The 21,675-nt window shown below is 51.0% G+C and overlaps 1 long non-coding RNA gene across 1 annotated transcript; it reads right to left on the reverse strand.

The window, feature by feature from the left end:
* Positions 1-15,448: 15,448 nt before the first annotated feature.
* LOC112547201 (uncharacterized) lies at positions 15,449-19,696 on the reverse strand. Its single transcript, XR_012897085.1, has 4 exons — positions 19,592-19,696; positions 18,955-19,053; positions 17,352-17,505; positions 15,449-16,177 (listed from the first exon to the last, which is right to left on the reverse strand). It is a non-coding gene; the product is annotated as an uncharacterized LOC112547201 (long non-coding RNA).
* Between the last annotated feature and the right edge of the window lie 1,979 nt (positions 19,697-21,675).

The raw sequence follows: 21,675 nt of genomic DNA on the forward strand, positions 1-21,675 counted from the left end.
GGTCGTTGGGCCCAGCCGTGGACACGGTCACTAGCAGGGCAGCACCCAGGGTCATGCCGGAGGTCTCTATTGCAGTGCAGACATACACTGGTTAATCCCTAGGGCAGGCGCAGCATAGAGAATGCCAGGGAACGCCTCCTGCCTGGCCTCAGTCCAGCCCTAGAGGGGATCAGGCCTAGGAGTGAGACGGGCAGTCACAATGCATGGCCCAGTCCGGCCTGGCCGCCAGCGGAGACTCCCAGTGTGTGCGTGTCATTTAGCACCAGCTGGGCTGGGGTCTTTTGGGACACCCACTTCTCACAGGCCATCAGACAGCTGCCAGCCCCGCCGCCCTGAGCCACATTCGAACCAGCGACCTGGGGGTGAAGCACCCATTGCCAGTCTGCCGGGCCAGCTGTTGCCCTCATTGCTAATCAGCGGCTTCCTCCTGGCGAGCTCCAAGGAAAGCTACCGCCTGTCTCCTCTGCCTCGGCCCAGCAGATGGGACTGCAAAGGGCAACGCTCTCCAAGCATGCCTGATTGGGGGAAGGCAAAACAGTTCCCTTCTGGTGGCAATAAAAGGGTTGATTTGTGTCGTCATCGTCGTTGTGAGGCTGATCTCATTTGAAATGCTCAGCACAGGGAGAGATGGGGGAAGGGCAGATCAGAGGACGCGAACCCTTCGTCCAGCATCGTGCCCATCAATACGTAACTTGCCGTCAGCGTAACAAACACGTCCCGATTCCTCTGGCTTTACTGGATTTTTTAAAAGTGGGTTATTCTGTGAATTTAGTTCTGGCGAAAGTGCCCCTGGCTGGCTCCCTGGAGACAAAGTCAGGCACCCAGCTCCCATGAGGAGGGCTTGCTTGCAAAGCACGATGAGGAACCCCTAGGCAGAGTGTAACCCACACACCAATCTGCTCACTTTTACTGGACAATGTGGAAGTTCTTCGAAGTTCCATATTGCCTGGGAAAGGGTTTGGCCACACAGTGCTTTGTATTAACCTAAATAGACATGGGTAGGCAGCAACAGAGCTACTGGCTAGCACACTGGCTGAGACCCAGGCTTATTTCTTACTTTGCCACTGGTCTGCAGACCTTGTGCTGGGCTCTGTGCCTCAGTTTCCCCATTTGTACAATGCAGATAATGCAACTGCTCTGCTCTGTAAAGCCCTTGGAGATGCCCAGACAGGAAGTGTGCTGGAAAACTGAGTTATCATCACTGGAGTGAGACAATCCCCTGCTGCTGACACTGTTAACCAGCTGCCTATTCACGTCTGCCTTATTCTGGTGGCTAAACTCGTTGAGCACGGGCCCCTTTCCATGGGTTTTATCTGCATCCACTGCAGGGGTTGCACTGAGCATGCTCCAAACTGAAATAGCTAACTGGGTGCCACCCTGGGGTAGGGCAGGGTCTACCCATGGGGAGAGCAGGGGCTGGCAGAGCAACACAAACAACAATTCACTGGCAATTGTGAGACTAGAACTGGCACGTGTGGTGTAACTCACTGCTCTGGGAAATCCGTACCGCTGTCTCTGTGACAAACGGGTGGGGGTCTTGCTATTTTCACTGGTTGCATGCAGAGGGGGCGGGACTCAGCTTCCCTGTTTAACGAGGTGGTGGGAGAGGGAGACTGTTGTTACAGAGGCCAGGAAACAGCCTGGAGAATGGACAGAGCCATCCCTGGGGAGGCGCGGAGCCTGGGGGAACCCCTTAGCCTCTGAGACGTGGGGCCCACCCTTGTTCCACAAGGCTCTAGAGTAACTACCTTAGTGCCATGATCCATTGCTTCACCATTACTGCAGCCCCCGCTAGCTTCACCCAGAGCTATGAGTGCTAGAGCTGGTCAGACAACTTTTACCGACTCGGTTTTCCATTCAGATGACATTTTTGCAAAAATGTGCAGATTAGGGCAAAATTTCATTTAGAGCTAAATTATATGTTTATATATATATATATATTAGAGATAGAGATATACAGGTCATCCCCGACTTATGAATGCATTGACTTACAACCGTTCGTATTTACGATCAACCTCCCATTAAGCCGGTCCCCAAGTTACGAACGCGATCCGTACTTACGAACAGCGCGGTCACATTTAAATGACTGAGGTCCGACTTACGAACAGATCAAGTTACGACCAAGTGTTTGGAACATAACTCATTCGTAAGTCGGGGATGACCCATATACAAATTTCCCCCTTCAATGTCTTTGGAATGGGAAATTTCAATATTTCATTCCCAAATACTTTACATCCTGCAATGTTACTTTATTACCTATAACCAATCCAAAGGAGTCAAAATCGATGTGAAACATCTCCCACTTATTGAAAGATTTGGATGAATCTGACTTTTTTTGGTGGGAGAGCAGGGATTTTGTGTTGCAAAAAACACTGACATTTTGGCTTTTTTATCCCCATTTGGATATTTTTGAATTCACAACATATTTTGCTTGGATGGAAACTCCATTTTCCAACCAACCCTCCTCGGCACTTCTAGAAGACTGGTGCAAGCAGCTTTGAGAACGTAGCATGGTTCCAGCAGGGCCCTGGCCGGAATTCACATGCTGTGGCTTCCGTTCGTACTGCAGACTCCATGTGCCACCTTGCAGTAGGCACTTAATCCCTCTGGACTGCTTGGTTCCCCTGTGCAGAAAGGGTGTAATAGTCCCTTTTCTCACACTTTATCTGTCCTGGCTATTCAGAGTGTAAATCCCTCCTGGCCAGGGACTCGCCCCTATGAAATGTATGTGCCCAACGTAGGCTATGCCTAAACTGCACTGCTTCTCTGGGATACTGGAAAAGCAACGCCGCATCCAAGGAACGCGTCCCTTTTTTGGGAAAAAAATTCAAAGAAGTGGATGTGCTCTTTCGCCATCCCTGCAAACCTCGTTTTACGAGGAATAAGGGATGTGTTGAAAGAGCACTTTTTTCCAAAATTTGGTGTCATGTAGATGTGCCACATTTCAGAAAAGCCTCTTTCGACAGCACAGGGGGAAAAGATATGAAGTTTGCATGCTGCAAATTGCGTAACTTTTTCCGATTTAACTCTGCAGTCTAGACGTAGCCTTAGCACACAGGGACCGTGGCATTGCCTCAAATATAAGCAAAATGTAACGGCTGCAGGAGTTTGGGGGAAAGGCAGACAAATCATTGACACCCCAACTCGCTGACATCCCATCTTGCAGGATGTTTGGGGAAGGGCCAATATATATATAGTCGACCCCGCAAAAGTGCCTATAACATGGAGTTGCTACACACGCTCGCCCTGTTTTGTTTTGTAAGTTCATACCTTTTAAGGCCAGAAGGGTTGTTAAGGCCACAGGCGTCATCAGGGCTGACTTCCTGTGTCTCACAGAGCAGTGCATGGAATCCCGTTTCTCCTGCGCAGAGCCCTGTAACGTGCTGAAGAAAGCTTCTCTTCAAGGCCTGAAGTCTTGACTGAAAGATTTCAGGAGGTGGCGAATCTGCCACGTCCCTGGGTGGTTTATTCCAACAGCGAATTGCCGTTTTGCTAATACGGGTGTGTGCGGCTTTCACCTCTGCCCTCGCTGTAGCCCACTCACAGCAGCTAGGTCGACAGACGATTTGTTCCATTGTGCTGGCACTGAGGGGTGCATTGCTCACACGCCTGAGCGATGGAGCTGTGTCGGCTTCAATGTTGAATGTAGATTTGGCCTTAGTTTGATTTCAGAGCATTTGAGCTTTAGCCCATGTGTTGGGTTGAATCACAGAAATCCTCTTCTTGTCGTCCCCACCCCCCTCGCCCGTGTTCTGATCATGCCACTGACGCCTGCCTTCCTGCTCTCTGGAGCTCCGCACCAGCCTGTCCTGCTGGGCCAGAAGCTCCAGTCTCCTCCAGTCACGGCACAGAGGTGGGGTGACTGCCCCCTTGCAGATAAAAAACACAGACACTGAACCTCTTCCGCTCTGGGGTCAGCACCCAGGAAACCAACCCCCAAAAGGGACCAAGCCCCCAAACAAATCCATCTTCCCCAGGTTAAAGTTTTATACACAGAATCTGCCCCCTTTATGAATGAAAGAGAGAGACGCATGGTCTCCTCCTCCCTCCCCGGTAACAATTATTTACACTGGGCCAAATAATAAACACAAGTGTTTTTATTAAATATAAAAAGTGGGATTTAAATGGTGGCAAATGAAAACAGACAGATCAAAGTAAATCACTAAATTAAAATAAACAAACAGAAACGCATAGCTAGTTCTCACCCTAAACAGCCTGTTCTTACCTCAGGTAAAAGCTTTATGTCAGAGTTGATCTTACTCTTGCCTGGGTCTGCACTAGTTCCTTGTTGTCAGGTATCTTCTTAGAGTGGACCCAGCAGTTCCAAAGGCCAGGCCAAGACAGAGGGCTGGTGGCTTCCCATTGCCTCCGAGGGGGGGAACCAGGGCACAGCCCATACCCCTATGGTTCAAGATGGATTCCAATACCAGATGGCACGGTCACATGTCTTTTTAGGACCAACACAGTTTGGGTTTATAGGACAAACAGGACCATTCACAAGTCATTGATGTGAGAATTGAGCCATTAAGTACCAGAAGCACCACTAATGTCTTTCTAATACATTTCGAACTAGAAACAGACCCACACTTCACCGTCTAACTTCCTACACAAGAATGGCACCGATCCAGCTGATGTAACTGTGCAGGTGTTGTGTCACATGACCTGTACCGCTTTCAACCAAAATAAGCTTGTCCACACATGCCCTTTGCGCTGATTTAGTTCCATCACACCTTACGTCCCATGAATGCAACTCCACCTCCGTAGGAGCCCTTGTGAAAGACCATGTATGCCCAAGAACCAATCCCATGCATGCGTTTTGCCTGGCTAGCCTGAAAGCAAAGGTGAGGAGGACTTCTCGGAGCGGGGTGGGGGCCGGGTGGTCACGCTCGTCCCTCCCCCCTTCCCCATGCACTCAGTCCTGTGGGCGCAATGGAAACTAAGTCACAGGAGTGTGTAATTACCTTTTCTTCTCACTTAAAGTGCCGGGCAGGGAGTTGGATTCCCAGCCTCCAGTTATGGCTATTGATTTCCACACTTCTTATTACCGAGGCAAGTGACCTGGAAACACAGTGGCAGCTGGTAGGTGTATCAATCTCTCCCAGAGAATTAATAATGTAGGAAGTCGGAGAGGAAATAAGCTGGGGTGTCATTCAGAAAAAAATTAAATTGCTTACGTTGCCATTGGCTGCAAGCCATTTCGGATACAGCTCCCCCCCAGCCCTGGGTTTCTCCATCCGCAGTCTGGGGACAACGGTTGCACTGGAGAGCTCTGCATTCGAGGGGATGTGTGCAAGGCTGGGGAGAAGACCGAGAGCTGGAGTGAAGTCCCTGGCTGGGGCTCTGGCTGCAGCCCAGAGGCGCTGCCACAAGTCAGAGGATGCATCCGTTGGACCTCCCCAGCAAGGCAGCAACTTTGAGCAGCCTGCAGTGGCTACAAACCTGCCTTGGGGGTGGGTCCCTTGGCTCGCCCCTTGGGCACTGGCTAGGCCCTCAGCTGACTCATCAGACTGGTCCCGATCCAGCCTATGGGCTGCTGTAAAATCAACCCTGATGCATCTGACAAAGCGGGTCTTTGCCCACGAAAGCTGCTGCTCCGATAAACCTGTTAGTGTGTCAGGTGCCACAGGACTCCTGCAGATTCAGACTCACACGGCTCCCCCTCTGATACCCGAGACCCTACTGGCTTTGGAGATTGGGCACCAACTGAAGCCAATAGAAGTTCTCCCAAAACAAAAGTGAGATTGAATCCTAAGGAGATGGGACCTGAACGGGGGGAGGGGAGCAGCCTGGGAGCTAGTGGGGGGACTGGAGAAGCAGCGTGATGGCTGAGATTTTCAAAGGGTGTGAGGATTGCCAGACAGCATCAGCTCCCCATCCCAGCTACCGCAGTCTCCTCTCTCTCACCATGGCCAGCACCAAATGCCACTGAGGAAGATGCCGGACCCCTACAGTAGCAGATGTGGCGTAAAATGCCTCCCGTTACATAAGAACATAAGAGCAGCCATAATGGGTCAGACCAAGGGTCCATCCAGCCCAGCATCCGGTTTGCTCATAATGGCCAATGCCAGGTGCCCCAGAGGGAGGGAACCCAACAGGTAATGATCAAGCGATCTCTCTCCTGCCATCCATCTCCACCCTCTGACAAACAGAGGCTGGGGACACCGTTCCTTACCCATCCTGGCTAATAGCCATTAATGGACTTAACCTCCATGAATTTATCTAGTTCTCTTTTAAACCCTGGTATAGTCCTAGCCTTCACAACCTCCTCAGGCAAGGAGTTCCACAGATTGACACTGTGCTGTGTGAAGAAGAACTTCCTTGTATTTGTTTTAAACCTGCTGCCCATTAATTTCATTTGGTGGCCTCTAATTCTTATATTGTGGGAACAAGCAAATCACTTTTCCTTATTCACTTTCTCCACACCAGTCAAGATATTATAGACTTCTATCATATCCCCCCTTAGTCTCCTCTTTTCCAAACTGAAAAATCCTAGGCTGTGTCTAGACTGGCAAGTTTTTCCACAAAATCAGATGATTTTGAGGAAAAACTTGCCAGCTGTCTACACTGGCCGTTTGAATTTCCACAAGAACACTGACAATCTCATGTAAGATCGTCAGTGTTCTTGCGGAAATACTGTGCTGCTCCCGTTCGGGCAAAAGCCCTCTTGTGCAAATCATTTGCACAAGAGAGCCAGTGTAAACAGCACAGTACTGTTTTCCGCAAAAAAGCCCTGATCGTGAAAATGGCGATCGGGGCTTTTTTGTGGAAAACTGCGTCTAGATTGGCCACGGACGCTTTTCCACAAAAAGTGCTTTTGCGGAAAAGCATCCTGCCAATCTAGACGTGCTTTTCCGAAAATGCTTTTAACGGAAAACTTTTCCATTAAAAGCATTTTCGGAAAATCATGCCAGTGTAGACGTAGCCCTAAGGGTATGTCCACACTACAGCACTAATTCGAACTAACTTAATTCAAATTAGTTAATTCAGAATAAGCTAATTTGAATTAGTGCATCTAGACCTAAAAACTAATTTGAATTAGCGTTTTGCTAATTCGAACTAGCATGTCCACATTGAGTGGACCCTGAACCGAGGTTAAGGATGGCCGGAAGCAGTGCCAGCAGGGCATCAGATTAGGACTTAGAGCGTGGAGCTGCTGCCTCAGGCTAGCCGAGGGCTGCGCTTAAAGGGACCCGACCCCCACCCCAGACAGACAGTTCTCAGGGTTCCCCGCTTGCTTGTCTAACTCGATGAGGGACAGCAAAGCAGTCCTGTCTTGGAGTGCCCTGAGTGCCCACACTCGGCACATCACAGCACTCTGCCATCAGCCCGGCTGCACTTGCCGCAGGCTGTCATCCAGTGGGAGTCAATCGGGGGGCTGTCAGGATCCAGGAGGCCCTGCAGGAGAGCTTCCACCCCGAGGAGTCCGCAGAGCCACCCCAGTCCTCCCCATCGGGGGCTCGTGCCCCATTCCTCCCTCACCTCCTTCCACTTACCCCTCCCTAGCCCCCCTTCCTGATGTAAAAAATAAAGGACACGTGTGTTCAAAAATAGAAACTCTCTTTATTGAACAAAACTGGGGGAGAGGATTAACCTCTGGGAGACTGGGAAAAGGAGGTGGAAGAGGGGAAGAGAGAGAGTGGGAGAGGGGAGGGGGAAACCTGGGAGAAGGGAGCTGGAAGGGGGAAGCCAGGGGAAGAAGGAGGAGGGGAAGTATCAAACTATGGTAGCCATATCTTCAGTACTGTGTACAGATGTGATCTCCTCACCTCAAAAAAGATATTTTGGCCTTGGAAAGGGTTCAGAAAAGGGCAACTACAATGATTAGGGGTTTGGAACAGGTCCCATATGAAGAGAGGCTAAAGAGACTGGGACTTTTCAGCTTAGAAAAGAGGAGACTGAGGGGGAATATGATAGAGGTCTATAAAAGCATGAGTGGTGTGGAGAGGGTGATTAAAGACAAGTTCTTCATTAGTTCCCATAATATAAGGACTAGAGGACACTAAATGAAATTAATGGGCAGCAGGTTTAAAACTAATAAGCAAAAGATCTTCACACAGCACACAGTCTGCCTGTGGAACTCCTTGCCACAGGAGGCTGTGAAGGCTAGAACTAGAACAGAGTTTAAAGAGAAGTTAGATAAACTCATGGAGTTTGGGTCCATGGAGTGCTATTAGCCAGGCGGTAGGAATGGTGTCCCTGGCCTCTGTTTGTGGAAGGCTGGAGATAGATGGCACGAGACAAATGTCTTGGTCGGGGGTCTCACTGGACCAACTTAATTTTTATGCAAACCTGCTCCTGGGTCTGCATGTGGCCTCTGGTGGCCAGGCTAGCAGCCATGCGGCTGTAGACAGCCGCGTTCCTGTGCCTAGTGCGGAGATCGTGGATGTTCCCCAAACCTCAATGAGGTCCACGATCTACTCACTAGACCAGGCAGGCGCCCGCCTCTTGCAGCCCTGGGTTGGCTCCTGGGAGCTGCCAGCCTGGTCCTGGGAAGAGGCGGAGGGCTGGGTGGCAACGGGTGGCTGGCTCGAGCCGTGCCAGGTGCAGGGTCTGCTGGCTGGGTGCTGGCAGGCTTGCATCTGGCACAAGCACCGTAGCCAGACCGTGCCCTTTTAAGGGCTCCGGGGCCAGGAGGGGGGCAGAAGAGTTTCCCTGGTTTGTCCCAGAGAGGCCACCAGGGCAAGCGGGGAAGGGCTAGCCTCCCACTAGTTTGAATTAAGTGGCTACACAGCTCTTAATTCGAACTACTTAATTCGAACTAGGCGTTAGTCCTCGTAGAATGAGGTTTCCCTAGTTCGAATTAAGCGCTCTGCTAGTTCAATTTAAATTTGAACTAGGGGTTTATATGTGTAGCCCCTATTAAAGTTAATTCGAACTAACAGCTGTTAGTTCGAATTAACTTTGTAGTGTAGACAGACCCTGACAGCTACAGAATGGATTAAACCTTGACACATGAGATCCAACATATTTGCTATTATTCAGAACACTCTTGTCATCCATCTAACTGGACAGTTCTGAACCATACTAAATTCCTGGCCTCAACAATTTCCTGTGACGGTGAGTTCCAGAGCTTAATTATACTTTGTGTGAAAAAATCCCTTTAATCAGTTTTGAATCAACCCCCTTTTAATTTAATTTGGTGACCACTTGTTCGTGGGCTATGAGACAGGGAGACCTACTTGTCTAGATTGTTGTGGTGGGGCATCTGCCCCACACTGGCAGAAGAGAGGCTAAAGCAACCCTGGGGAGGCTGTGCAAGAGCCAGCCAATTGGGAGAGGGCTTGTAGAGAAAGCCAATCAGGAGAAGGTTTAGAGGGACAGCCAACTAGCTAGGGTGTACCATATAAGAGGGGGCAGCTGAGCAGAGCAGAGCAGTCACTCCCTGGAGTTCAAGGAAGGAGGACTGACTGACTTAAAAGGCTGGAGACCATGGACAGAGCAGTGCGGGGCAGAGTCACAGAATATGAGGAAGTTCCAGGCTGGTGGCTGCCAGATTGAGGTGCTGGGGATGTAGGAAAGTTGCCCAGAGAAAGAGACGGGTTGGGACTCACAGTGTGGGTGGGCCTGGGTCCCCCACTTTGCCCATCTTCCACTGGACTGCAGTTTGCTTCTGAGAATGAGTGACTAGAACAGTGATGGCAACCAAGACTTGTGAGTGGCCCTCCTCCATCTCAGTGGGCTGCATGATTGGCAGCGGTGGGCAACCTGTGACCTACAGCCCACTGGGGTTCCGCCTGCGACCTGCACATCCCCTTCTCCGCCTCCTTCCTCGTATCCTCTCGTGCACTGGAGTCCTGCACTTCCTACTCCTGCTGATTGGCGGCGTTCAAACCCGAGAAGGCGGGGGAGGGGCAGTCACCCTGGAGGAAGGAAAGAAGCAAGAAGGACCCAGTCAGAGGGCTGTGTCCAGAAGAGGACGCTCTGCTCCGAGAAGTGACGACAGACAACACAGCACCTGAGGAGGTTGCACTGGCAAACCTGAGCAAATTCCCAGGACGGGCAGCAGGGGGCATGGTGGTGGTGCGTCAAGCCCTGTTACATGTCCCGTGTGCTCCCCCGCCAAGGAAATAGCCTCCGTCTTTTTCCATCTAGCCGTTATCGTGTTGGCAAGAGGATTTCGAAATCCAATTCCTGTTCCCTTCAACAGAAACTGTGCACCCAAATCACTTTTGCTACAGGTGACCGGATACAACACACGAGAAATCTGTGCATTGCTTTCACATGCCGAGTAATACACAGGGGAAGTGCTGCCTAGTGGTTAGATCATTGGCCTGGTGCCCGGAGACATGGAGTCTCTCCTTGGCCTGCTGGGTGACCTCAGACAAGTTAGTTCCTGGTCCTCTGCCTGAGCTTTCCCATCTGTAAAGAGGGGCTGATGCTACCGGCCTCCTTTGCAAAGCAATGTGAGATCTGCAGGTGAAACCCCAGGGGTTGCAATTAAGCCACTGTGGAGGAGAGGGATGCCCAGCTCATTGTGCCAGGCTCTTGCCAAAGAGGAAAGGCAGCTTCCTAGTTTGTTGCCTGTTTGCTGCCTGTTGTTCCTAGCCAAGAATTTCTGGTTACTCCACTTTGGCCTTAACGTCCATGAATCTATTAAACAGCCTGCAAATTGCCTTGGCCAAAAGGACTCTGATGTAATGAACCCACGAATAGAGCTGGCCTAAAAATGCATTTTTCCCAAGGATAGATTTTAACTAAAATCCCCCCCCCCACACACACACACGCGCGCAGCGCGTACCCCACGCCATTTTCATTAACACGCACAGTAGAAAATTGACAAAGTGCAAGAGGAAATGGACACATCCTTTGCTCAAAGGGAAACAAAGGGTTTGGAGGAAAATTCATGAGAAAATAGGGGGCCCCAAACTGAATCAACCAACCAAACATCCTGGAACCCATCTGTCACATTACCGAATTGGAGGGAAGCAGCCAGATCGCTGCTGCACCTCTAGGTGGGGGTGTTGGCCCCAGAAATTGGTATAAAGGGGGGCCATGTGGGGTATTGAATGGGAGCTTATTGTTTGCTGATCCTGTGTACACTGTTTATGTGAGTATATAATGTCTGTGTGTGTAGTTAGGAATCTGTAATCTGTGTGGAAGCTGAATATTTCTCTGAATGTGGTTAAGCATTGCTATGGACAGGCTGAGTAGCCAGGCCCTGTGGAACAATGGCACTCGATGGGCCAAGGACACACCTAAAGCATGAGGGCGGAGACCTAAGAGCTGCCAGCAGAGAGAGGCTGACGGCCAGGTGACCGGCTGCACACAAGAAGAGGCCAGGAAGGAGGTATAAAGAGGCCATGCGGTCGATGCCATTTTGTTCTCAGCTCAGCACTTCATCCCAGAGGCAGCACTGCAGGGATCGAAGAGCCTGGAAGACCTGTGAACCCATCCTGATCATAGGATGTGCAATAAGAACTTTTAAACCAGCAGCTGTAACATCTCTGCTAGAGCCTGCATCGAGGACTGGGAGATTCGGTGCATGTAACGTACTATCCTTTAACAACCTTACTCTCATGCTTTTCTTTCTTGTAATAATAAACCTTTAGATATAGATTCTAAAGAATTGGCCCAGCGTGATTTGTGGGTAAGGTCCAGAGGGTAAATTGACCAGGGATCTGTGGCTGGTTTCTTGGAACCGGACAGAAGTTGTTCGGGGTAGGTGGGATTGGGTGCTAGGACCCCCCCTCCTGTGTATAGGCCCGGGGCCATCTGGGGCACGGATATTGCTGGGGTGTCGGAGGGGTTTTTCTCGGGAGGCTTCAGGCAGGCAGCTGAAGCGCTCTGTGGGACTGGTTTGTGGCCTGTGTGGAGAGGTCACCAGTCTGGGGGCTGTAAGGAGCCCCGCTGTGCCCAGACACGGCCCGGTCCATCATACCATCACTCTGCCTTCTGCCGGGATTCTAGGAGGCGGCTGCCACTCCGTGAACTCTCCATGGTGCGGAAGGGGCAGGTTTTCTTATGCCTCATGGCTTGGCTCGGTGGAGTTAGGGAAAGGTCCATGGTTATGGAGGCATCTTTCTGGAAAAGCAGGGAAGAGTTGCTCCACATATTTGGAGGGTGGATGGGAGGGGTGAGAGACAAGCGGCTCCAGAGAGGACCATGCCAGGACTTACTCAGGAGAACAGCAGCATGGTGAGACATAGCCAGAGCCCTGCATGGATAACAAACAGGCTGGTTACTCCAATTGGGCTTTGTCTACACTGGCCATTTATTCCGGAAAATCAGCCGCTTTTCCGGAATAACTTGCCAGCTGTCTACACTGGCCCCTTGAATTTCCGGAAAAGCACTGACAATCTACTGTAAAATCATCAGTGCTTTTCCGGAAAAACTATGCTGCTCCCGTTCGGGCAAAAGTCCTTTTCCAGAAAACTGTTCCGGAAAAGGGCCAGTGTAGACAGCACAGATTTCTTTTCCACAAAAAAGCCCCGATCGCGAAAATGACGTTCGGGGCTTTTTTTGCGGAAAAGCGCGTCTACATTGGCATGGACGCTTTTCCGGAAAAAGTGCTTTTCCGGAAAAGCATCCTGCCAATGTAGACGCGCTTTTTCCAGAAATACTTATGACGGAAAACTGTTCCGTTTTAAGCATTTCCGGAAAATCATGCCAGTGTAGACGTAAGGCTATTTTGGTCTGACTTGGGGAGAGCCAGGGAGAAGAACATAGTTCAGAGGGACCAAGGCATCCAAGCAGAATTTCCACCTGAGTTGTACCAACTGCAATCAGCAGGCCCTGGATTTCTATAGTTCTCATCTCCCCCTCGCTCAAAGCCCTGCTGGTACGTCCACTGAGACGCCCCCTCACCCAGTGGGGCTCAAAATATCTGGAGTGAGACATCTCTGCTGTAGCCCCTCGCACCAGGTGGAAGGGTCAAGCTGGTATAAGCAACGTCAGAAGCACCAGTTCGCACTGGGCACATGGACGGCAGGTTCCCAGGTCTGCCGGGCTGTGGTGGGTGGGGTGAGTCCGAGAAGGGCAGCAGCACACAGCTCCGACAGGAGTACCATGGCCCCCATGGCCCTGATTAACCCTGGGTCCCTGGGTTAGGGTCTATCTCTGACTTCATGCTGTCGCAGCTCCCCTTTCCTGCAGCCCACAGTGCTCAAGGACACCCCAGAATCCCTCCCCGGCTTCCTGCCCTGGCACCAGCGCTGAGCTGCTGCGTGACATCACGGTGCTGCAAGCCCCTCACCGGGTGTCTTTGGAGGATTTTGTTTCCAACTGTGGCAACAGCCCCGGGCACCAGGGGGTGGAGGGGGATCTCCGCCGGAGCCCCGTGGCACGCTGGCAGTAACCAGGCTCCTTTCCCCATCTCTGGCTTTTAAAGAAGAGGCCCAGACATGGCTGAGAGCCGGCCTCCGCACCCTGGGCTTACTGAACTGAGAAAGAAGAAAAGCAAAGGTGATCAATACGCCAATAGGTTCCCTTCTTCCTCACGTCTGTTTCTCTGCCAGCTGGAGCACCGTAGGCAGTGCAAGCTCTAGCGCAGGCTACCTAGAATTTCCTAATTTGAAACAAGGTAAAGGTTTGTTTGTCTCACCAGATGGCCTTTCGGTGACCCATTAGGAGGCGTGCCAGTCTGCTCTCCGGATTGCTCTGGGCCAGCTGGTAAAGGTCATTCTAAAATCCCTTTCCTCTAACCTGCAGGGTTTGATTCCCCGGAGCAGCTTCTCCTTCACTGCAGGGCTCCCAGATGCCTCCCCAAAGCCCGCGGCTCATGAATGGAGTGGCAGCCAGGTGGCACAAGCCATTAGTCAAGCTGTGGAGGAGCAGCCAAACCGGGGGCACTCTCTCGTTAAACGGGGGCAGGTTTTGTGCGTAAGCCAGCCCCCGGGTTCCATCTGGGGGAGGGTAGAGCGATTCTAACTGCTGTCTGCACCGACCACCAGGCACTATCACACTGCCTTCCCGGCAGTGCCCTTTCAAGCAGTGGGGAGACGCGTGTCCGCCAGTGACTGCCAGAGCTAAGCACTTGCCAGACAGGTCACAGGGGAAGCACCAACCAAAGAGTGGCCCATTGACCCTGCAAACAGTTAGTTTGGAAGAAAAGTTAGCATAGGGAAACACCAAGGTCGCTATTCCAGCAAACAACAGGGCAGTCATGGGACCACAGAGACTTGCCCATTTCCTGATGTCTGACAGCATAGGATCAGGGGTCCACTAGGCAATGGACAAACCCATTAGCATTAGGGAAACTGAGGCACAGAGCGATTGAAGGTCATGGCTACATCTACTCCACCAGAGGTATCCCAAAATAGCTATTCCTCGTCTTTTGAGCGTGCCCATTATTTCAAAATATAACACACACGCTATTCTGAAGTCTCTGTAAACCTCATTCCACGAGGAGTACGGGATGTTTTGGAATAATGCTTTATTTTGAAATAAGTGCTGTATAAACAGTGCCAACATTTGAAATAAGCTATTTCAAAACTGACTTGAAATAAGCTACGCAATTTGCATAGCTCAAATTGCATAGCTCAAATTGCATAGCTTATTTCGAGCTCTGGGTGCAGTGTAGTCTGTGGGCCCTGGTGTACACTAGGCTTTTATTTTGAAATAACCCCCCTTAGGTCAAATTTATAAGTGGAGCATTCACACTACCATTTTGAAATAAGGGGCCACTTAATCCATAATCTGGACTCTTGCTTTTCATCAGCAGTAACTCTGATTCTGAACCAGCAGTAGTGTGGATGCTCCGGGGCCGTCATCTCGAAATAACCACTCCCCCGAGTAAGTCAAACACATGACTCCCCAGTGCTTCCTGGGGCAGCACGTCCGCATTAACAGAGCCTGCCTCAGACTCATTTTGAGGCTCCCTGTAGTGCAGACACGCTGGTTTGATTTTGTTAAATTCAGAGTTATGTCGAATTTAGTAATTTTGAAATAGTTTCCTAGTGTAGACATGGCCTGGCAGCATCAGGAATTGGACCCACGGCTCCTGAGATCCAGCCCCATGCTGAGTTCTGCTACATGCAGCAGAATGGTCCCTCGTTCTAGCACATGGCAAACGGGTAATGCTGGGCTACCGACTGCTGGCCTAGAATCACTTTTGCTATTGGTCGCAGCAGCATTAGCTGGCCTGTGCTATTCTAGCAACGCTCTAAAGCCTCTTTAAACTGACTGCAGGTGTGTCCGCGATGCGCTGAGCTGGTGGTCAGGATTCTTGGAAAAAGGGAAGGACACAACTGTAAGAGCCATTGCCTCTGACTCCCCACACCCATGGCCCTGTATGACCTTTCACTTGCGGTGCAGAGGGGCCCCCATCTATCCACAGCTCCGGAGCATGCCAGCTTCTGCCTGAAACAGCCAGGTTAGGAGGCCCTAGGGGGTCCCGCAAGTAAATTAATGGGCAGCAGGTTTCAAACAAACATGAGAGTGTATTTCTTTAAACAATGCACAGTCATCTATGGAACTCCTTGCCAGGGGATGTTGTGAACGTTGTGGTTAATCAATTAACTGACTAAAGGGGGAGCAGGTGAGAGGGCGCAATTGCTGGACTGGAGCAGCTCCACTGTGGACAAGGGCTGGTATAGCTGACTAGTCGGGGAAGCCCCTGCCTGTGGTGGGCCCCATGGGGCTGGAGCAGTGCCCTGCCTGCAGCTCGTGGGGAGCTGCTCCAGTCCCTACTGGTTAACTGGAACTGGTAAGCTTACAGATTGACCAGTTAACCAGTCACATCCCTAATTCCTCTCTGCTGCCCCCAGCAGTGTCATCTCAGCTGAATCTCCTCTGTCCCATCCACACTCCCAGGGACTCACCATCGTTCTTAGCACTGCCAACCTGCAGCACTTCTCTGCTGGGAGCGTGACCTGCCCTGAGTGCTCAATACACGGCTCCCCTCCCCCGGTAACATAGCCCTGAATCCTTGGGCTGCATCCCTCTCCTTTGTTGGGGGTGGAGGAGGGGGACGGAGACACTTTTATGAACCACTTGCTGCAGCGTATGACGCTGAGAGTGAACCAGGCTCTTGATTGAGATGAATTAAGTGGTGTGTCATTCGAGCAGGCTGCAGCAAGCACAATTTAATCTCCCGGCCAATGCAGAGAGACTCACAATGGCCTCAAGCAGGCAGGGCATGAGCCCAGTCTGGATGGAACTGGCAGCAGCGACGCTCTGAAAGGGACCTTGCTGGTGATGCGGGTCCTTCTCCATCAGGGTGCAGGGAAGCAGTGAAGAACTAAAGGGAATTAAACAGTATCAGAGGGCACCAAGAATGGTGCTGGTAGCTCCCAGTCACCAGTGACAGCAGGGAAGGGTGTCAGTTTACGTGGCAGGGCCAGATTTTCTGGGCAGATGTAGATATGGCAAGATATGGCCCATGGGCTGGATCTGGCCTGCCAAGCCTTTAATCTGGCCCACTCGCCCCCAGGGCAGGGAGCAGCACACTCAAAGTGCCTGGCTGCTTCCTGTGGCTCTCTGTGCTTTGTACTGTTCCCGCCCCCAACAAAATTTCTCAGCTCCTATTGGCCAGAAACCAGCCAATGGAACCTGAGAGATTTTGCTGTGGGCAGCGGCAGGACATGAAGCCTCCCCCATGATGCAGAAAGCCACATGGAACAGCTAGATGGGGGCTGCTGGCAGGCAGGGAAGCCTGCCTGAGAGGGCTGCTGGCTGGGAGTTGCTTAGATAAGTGCCTCCCGGCCAGAGCCTACCTCTGGGCTGGCACCCCACCCCTCTGGCACCCAACTCCCTCCAGGCCCTGCACCCCCTCCTACACTCCTACCTTAGGCCAGAATCCCCTCCTGCACCCATACTCCTCCTGGAACCTGCACTCCAATCCCTTGTCCCAGTCATCAGCCAAATCCTCTTCACCCTCCTCCCCCCTACCCGAGATCACAGCTCCCTCCCAGACCTTTCACCCGCTCCTACATCCCTTCCAGAGACCAGAGTCTTCTGCATCCATGCCTACTCCCAGACGCTGCACCCTAATCCCCTGCCCAGGTCACAACCCCTTCCTCCACCCAAACTCCCTTCTGCACCCAGCCTCCCTCCCAGACCTCACGTACCCTCCATAAAAAAGTGCAGCCCTTGGCCACCTCCCAAAATCTTGGAATGGGCCCCATCAAAAATGATCCGCCTCCCCCCTCCCCACGAGGAAATACTTTGAACCAGATTCTGAACCTGTGTGGAATGGACTAAAAGGCAGCAGAAGATGAATCCTGTTTCCATGCTCATTTGGAGCATCTGACTTCAGAACGCTCAACAGACTTTCTTGCCATGAAGAAATGGGATTCAAAAGCACCAGCCACCGGGCCCTGCCACAGTCCCTCCATGTGACCCTGGTCACATAACCTAAGCTGCCGGCACTTCAATTCACCATCTGCAAAAGGGTGATAATGACCCTTCCCTACCTTACAGGGATGATGTGAAGATAAAGTCACTACTACATGCCAGTTAATCGGATCATGGGGATCATGGAAAATCCGGTACAGCCACTGACACAGTGTTCAGCAGTCCAGTCTACAAACTGCATGCCAGTGAGAATCAGACCACAGCCAGCAATTCCTGTGGGGGACGTTTAAAAGGAAAACCGTCAAAACAAAATCACGGCTATAAAAAGTCTGAGACTATTAACCCCCAGTAATTTCAATAACAGGATGCACTGTTCATTGCCAGTGCTGTTTGCTTTCTGCGCTTCGCTCCTCTCCTCTCGGAAGATGAAATCTGATGGGTCAATTTCATTTTGCTTATAGGCAGATAAGAGCCTGATCTGCATCCCGGGATCTGAAATTCCCAGGCCTCTGGGCAGGCTTGGCTCCTACTCAAGCTGTTCCCCATGGCTCTGTAACCCAACCGAGTTTCTAATTGGCATCCCACTCCAGCAGGGAGGCAGGGCCACCAGCTGTGCAAGGATCATGGATCTAGTCAGATGGGCCACTCTTTCAAGAGATGGGCGCGTGTCGCATGCACATTGGCTGATCTTTTTAAAATCTACCCTGCGGGGTCACAATGAAAAGTTGGTGCTGGCCACATGTAGCCACTTCTGTAGGAACCCGAGTGGGGGCTTATCTCTTTGGAAAAACTGGAGCCAGATGGGGTCCCAAGCCCTTGCGAATCCAGCCGTATACATACAAATCCAGCAAAACTCTGATTTGGTGGAAATGACAAAATCCCGATGTTTTCCCCCCAAAATAAAATGCGCTTTTAAAGAAATAGTTCGTTGATTTCATCAAATCTCACAAATTAAGCATTTTAAAAGTTTTTAATGTCAAATCTTTTTTAAAATCTCATTGAAATGTCAGATCAGATGAAAAATAATGCATTCTGAAAGAGACCTGATTGAATAATAAAGATAAATGAATTTTCGCTAACGTAAATGATTACACGGTAATTGCTTTAATAGCATAAAATTATTTTTTTGTGATGCACTGTGATTAATGGCACCAGCTGAACATAGGAATAGTGTTTATTGGTTTTGGTAGCCTCAGCGATTAAATAACCAATTTAATAGTTTACAATTAAGTTCCCTATGTGCAAGGATCATTTGTTAATTGGCTGAAAAAGGTTAAATGGGTCTACATTTTATACACCAGAATTCATACCTATTGAAGGACGGAGGGGAAGGGAAGGGAAGGGAAGGGAAGGGAAGGGAAGGGAAGAAAGAAAGAAAGAAAGAAAGAAAGAAAGAAAGAAAGAAAGAAAGAAAGAAAGAAAGAAAGAAAGAAAGAAAGAAAGAAAGAAAGAAAGAAAGAAGGTGGGGGAGTGGGTATATGCACATCCAGGAAAGCCAAGGGACATATAGGTTGCTTTCTTTCATCTCCTTCTCCCCCAGGTATCCATTCCAGGTCAAAGATGCCAGCCATGGACAGTTTCACAATCAATATGCGTTAATGGCCTTGGGATACAGCTTCCTCGTGTGAGATCTTTCTGTGCTCAGACAGCATTTTGATAAAGCCAGAGAGGGGCTGGCGTGACACAGAGCCACCTCCAAACTTGCTCAAAGTTTTGGTTCACCAGCTCAGGTCAGGTCCAAAGTCCCCGCGAGCCCGTCTCCAGAGAGGGTTGGTGAGAGCACAACAAGTTGCCGCCGACACAGAGGACCGAGGTATAGGGCTGGAAAAGAGGAAGCCCGAGTGAACATAGAGGAACGGTCCACCGGTCAAAATCTGAGAGACCGTATTGATGATGGGAAATATCAATCACAAGGAAAGTCTCAGCTGGTTTCCCTGCTTGTCTTAAGAGCGGCCAGGCTGGGTCAGAGCAAAGGTCCGTCCAGCCCAGCATCCCGTCTGCCCACAGTGGCCAATGCCAGGTAATGAAGAGATTCCTCCTCTGTCGCCCATTCACAGTGTCTGCATTGACAGCCCCAGTCGTGGGTGGTGGGTGAAGGTAGGGCTGGGGGCTACCAGCCTCCAGCCCCACCCCTTTTGCCCAGGCCCCACACCCAAAGAGCCCAGACCCCACAGTATGCCTACCGTAGGCACTCTGGGGGCGGAGCCTGGCTGGGGCCAGGCGGTAGTTCGGGAAGGCAACGCCTTCTCCTGCCTCTTCTATGCCGCCCCTGACTCCAATATTCATGGAGGTCAACAACAACGCAAGGGTCAAAAGCCAGGCTGTGACAAGAGGGACTCTGCGTCCACTCAGACCCTACCTGAAAAATGCTTCTGCTTCCTCCCATTGGGAAACGCGGCGTGTCTAGCTCCTCGCGCTCTCCCACTTTCGCATTCACCCAGCGTCCATGCGCCATTTGTTACCAAAATGATTCCGGCACCTCTGAACTATTTGTCTCCATGGCAACCGAGATAAATAATGGGGGCGACGCCCCTCCCCCCACGCGGGATGTTAATGGAGTGTTTAATCATTCGTTTGCTGCAGGAACTGGAGCAACGCTCAAACCCTGCGGAAGGAGGCCGTTGAACGGCTGTATTTGTTATTTGCCCCCGTGATGGGGAATTAATTGCCTTTTGATTAATGAGGCCCTTCAGAACAATGCCAGCACTGGAGAAGGAAAGAGAGAGAGATGGGACGTAATGAATGTGTCGGCCTTGACGCCCTTTGGAAAGGCCGGGAGGGGGCAGACTGACCAGAAGGCAGGAGAGTGAGGCGGGGGGCGGGGGAGAAGTGGGCTACAGGACAGGTGGGATGAAGGTAGGCAGCAGGAAGGGACAAACTCAAGTCAGTTTATTGGAGGAAAGATTTAGCCACCCCTCCCCCCCATGAAGAAGGCAAAACATGATTTAATCAAAAATGCATCTACTGTTACTGCCCCCCCCCAACATTTCTGCTGGCGCGGATTGGGAGTGGGGGGGAGGGGGTTGTACGTCTTTAAGCAGAAGGGAGCTCGCCCGTTGCAATCACCCCGGCCTCTGACTCCTCTGCCCACCCTGCGAACCTTACTCTGGGATCAGCTTCAGGAACAAGGCATCTGCCCGACGTGGGCGGGGTGGGAGGGGCACCTCCAGCACCTGCTGCTCCAAAGGGAGGGGCAGATACCCTGGATCTAGCTGCGGCAGAGGTATCGTAGCCCCAGGGCGGATGGCCTAGTGGTTATGGCACTAGCCTTAACTGGGTTCAGCATGGCACTGTTCTGCAGGTGCCTTGGGAGTGTCTCTTTGTATTTAGTCCCCCATCTGTAAAATGGGGCTACTAGTGTTTCCCTGACCTCCCACAGATGTGCAGGGGTGAGTATACAGGGGACGATGCAGTGTGTCCCCACCCTCCTAGGGAAACAGCTGGTGGCTCATGGCTTCACCTGGGCCCTGCGAGAGCCGTTAGCCAAACAGCCTTCTCCAGGGGAACTGATTGGTGCCTAAGCAATCCGAGGGCTGGCCATCACAGTGCACAGACACTGTGGTCCTGAAGGCCACAGGTGCCAGTGATAGGTTGGGGGGATAGTTTATAATGCCAGAGATGTTAACATCCTCCCCTCTTCTCTGGTGCAGTGTGCTGGGCTCAGCTCAGCTGGTTCTCTCCTTACGGAGCCACCAAGTAGCACAGGCGAGCAGAACCTTCCAGAAAACTCTTAAGTGCCGGGTGTAGGCAGTGCTGGGTGAAATCTCAGCTACAGGGAAGGCTTTACCTATGAAGATGCAAAGGGAAAAAAAAGATTAAACCCACTGGTAGACTGGTGATGGGAAATACTTTATTAAAGCCTAATCGCCACAGCAAACTCCTCAAGGAACCAAAGCAAATCTCTTCTGGGGTTCAAAAATGAGCTAAAATAAAGCAGAGTTTAAGACCACTAGGGACCATTAGGACATTCTAATCTGACCTGGCGTATAACAGACTGGAGAACATCCCTGCATCCCGCGATCACTGCTGGTGGAACTAAAACACACCCCTCAGAGAGATGGCCAGTCTCTGTTTCTAGGCTTCAAGTGAGAAGAATTGAGGAGCCTCTATGCTCCTGGAAAAGTTGTTCTAACTTATTTACTTGTTCCCATAACATAAGAACTAAGGGTCACCAAATGAAATTAATGGGAAACAGGTTTAAAACAAACAAAAGGGAGTATTTCTTCATTCAGTGCACAATCAACCTGTGGAACTCCTTGCCAGAGGATGGTATGAAGGCCAGGACTTTAATAGGGTTCAAAAAAGGGCTAGATAAGTTCAGAGAGCACAGTGAATGACTATTAGCCAGGATGAGTAGGAATGGTGTCCCTAGCCTCTGTTTGTCAGAGTATGGGAATAGGTGACAAGGAAAGGATCACTTGATGATTCCCTGTTCTGTTCATT

The sequence above is a fragment of the Pelodiscus sinensis genome, chromosome 21, assembly GCF_049634645.1.
Source record: "Pelodiscus sinensis isolate JC-2024 chromosome 21, ASM4963464v1, whole genome shotgun sequence".
NCBI classification, from domain to species: Eukaryota; Metazoa; Chordata; order Testudines; family Trionychidae; genus Pelodiscus; species Pelodiscus sinensis.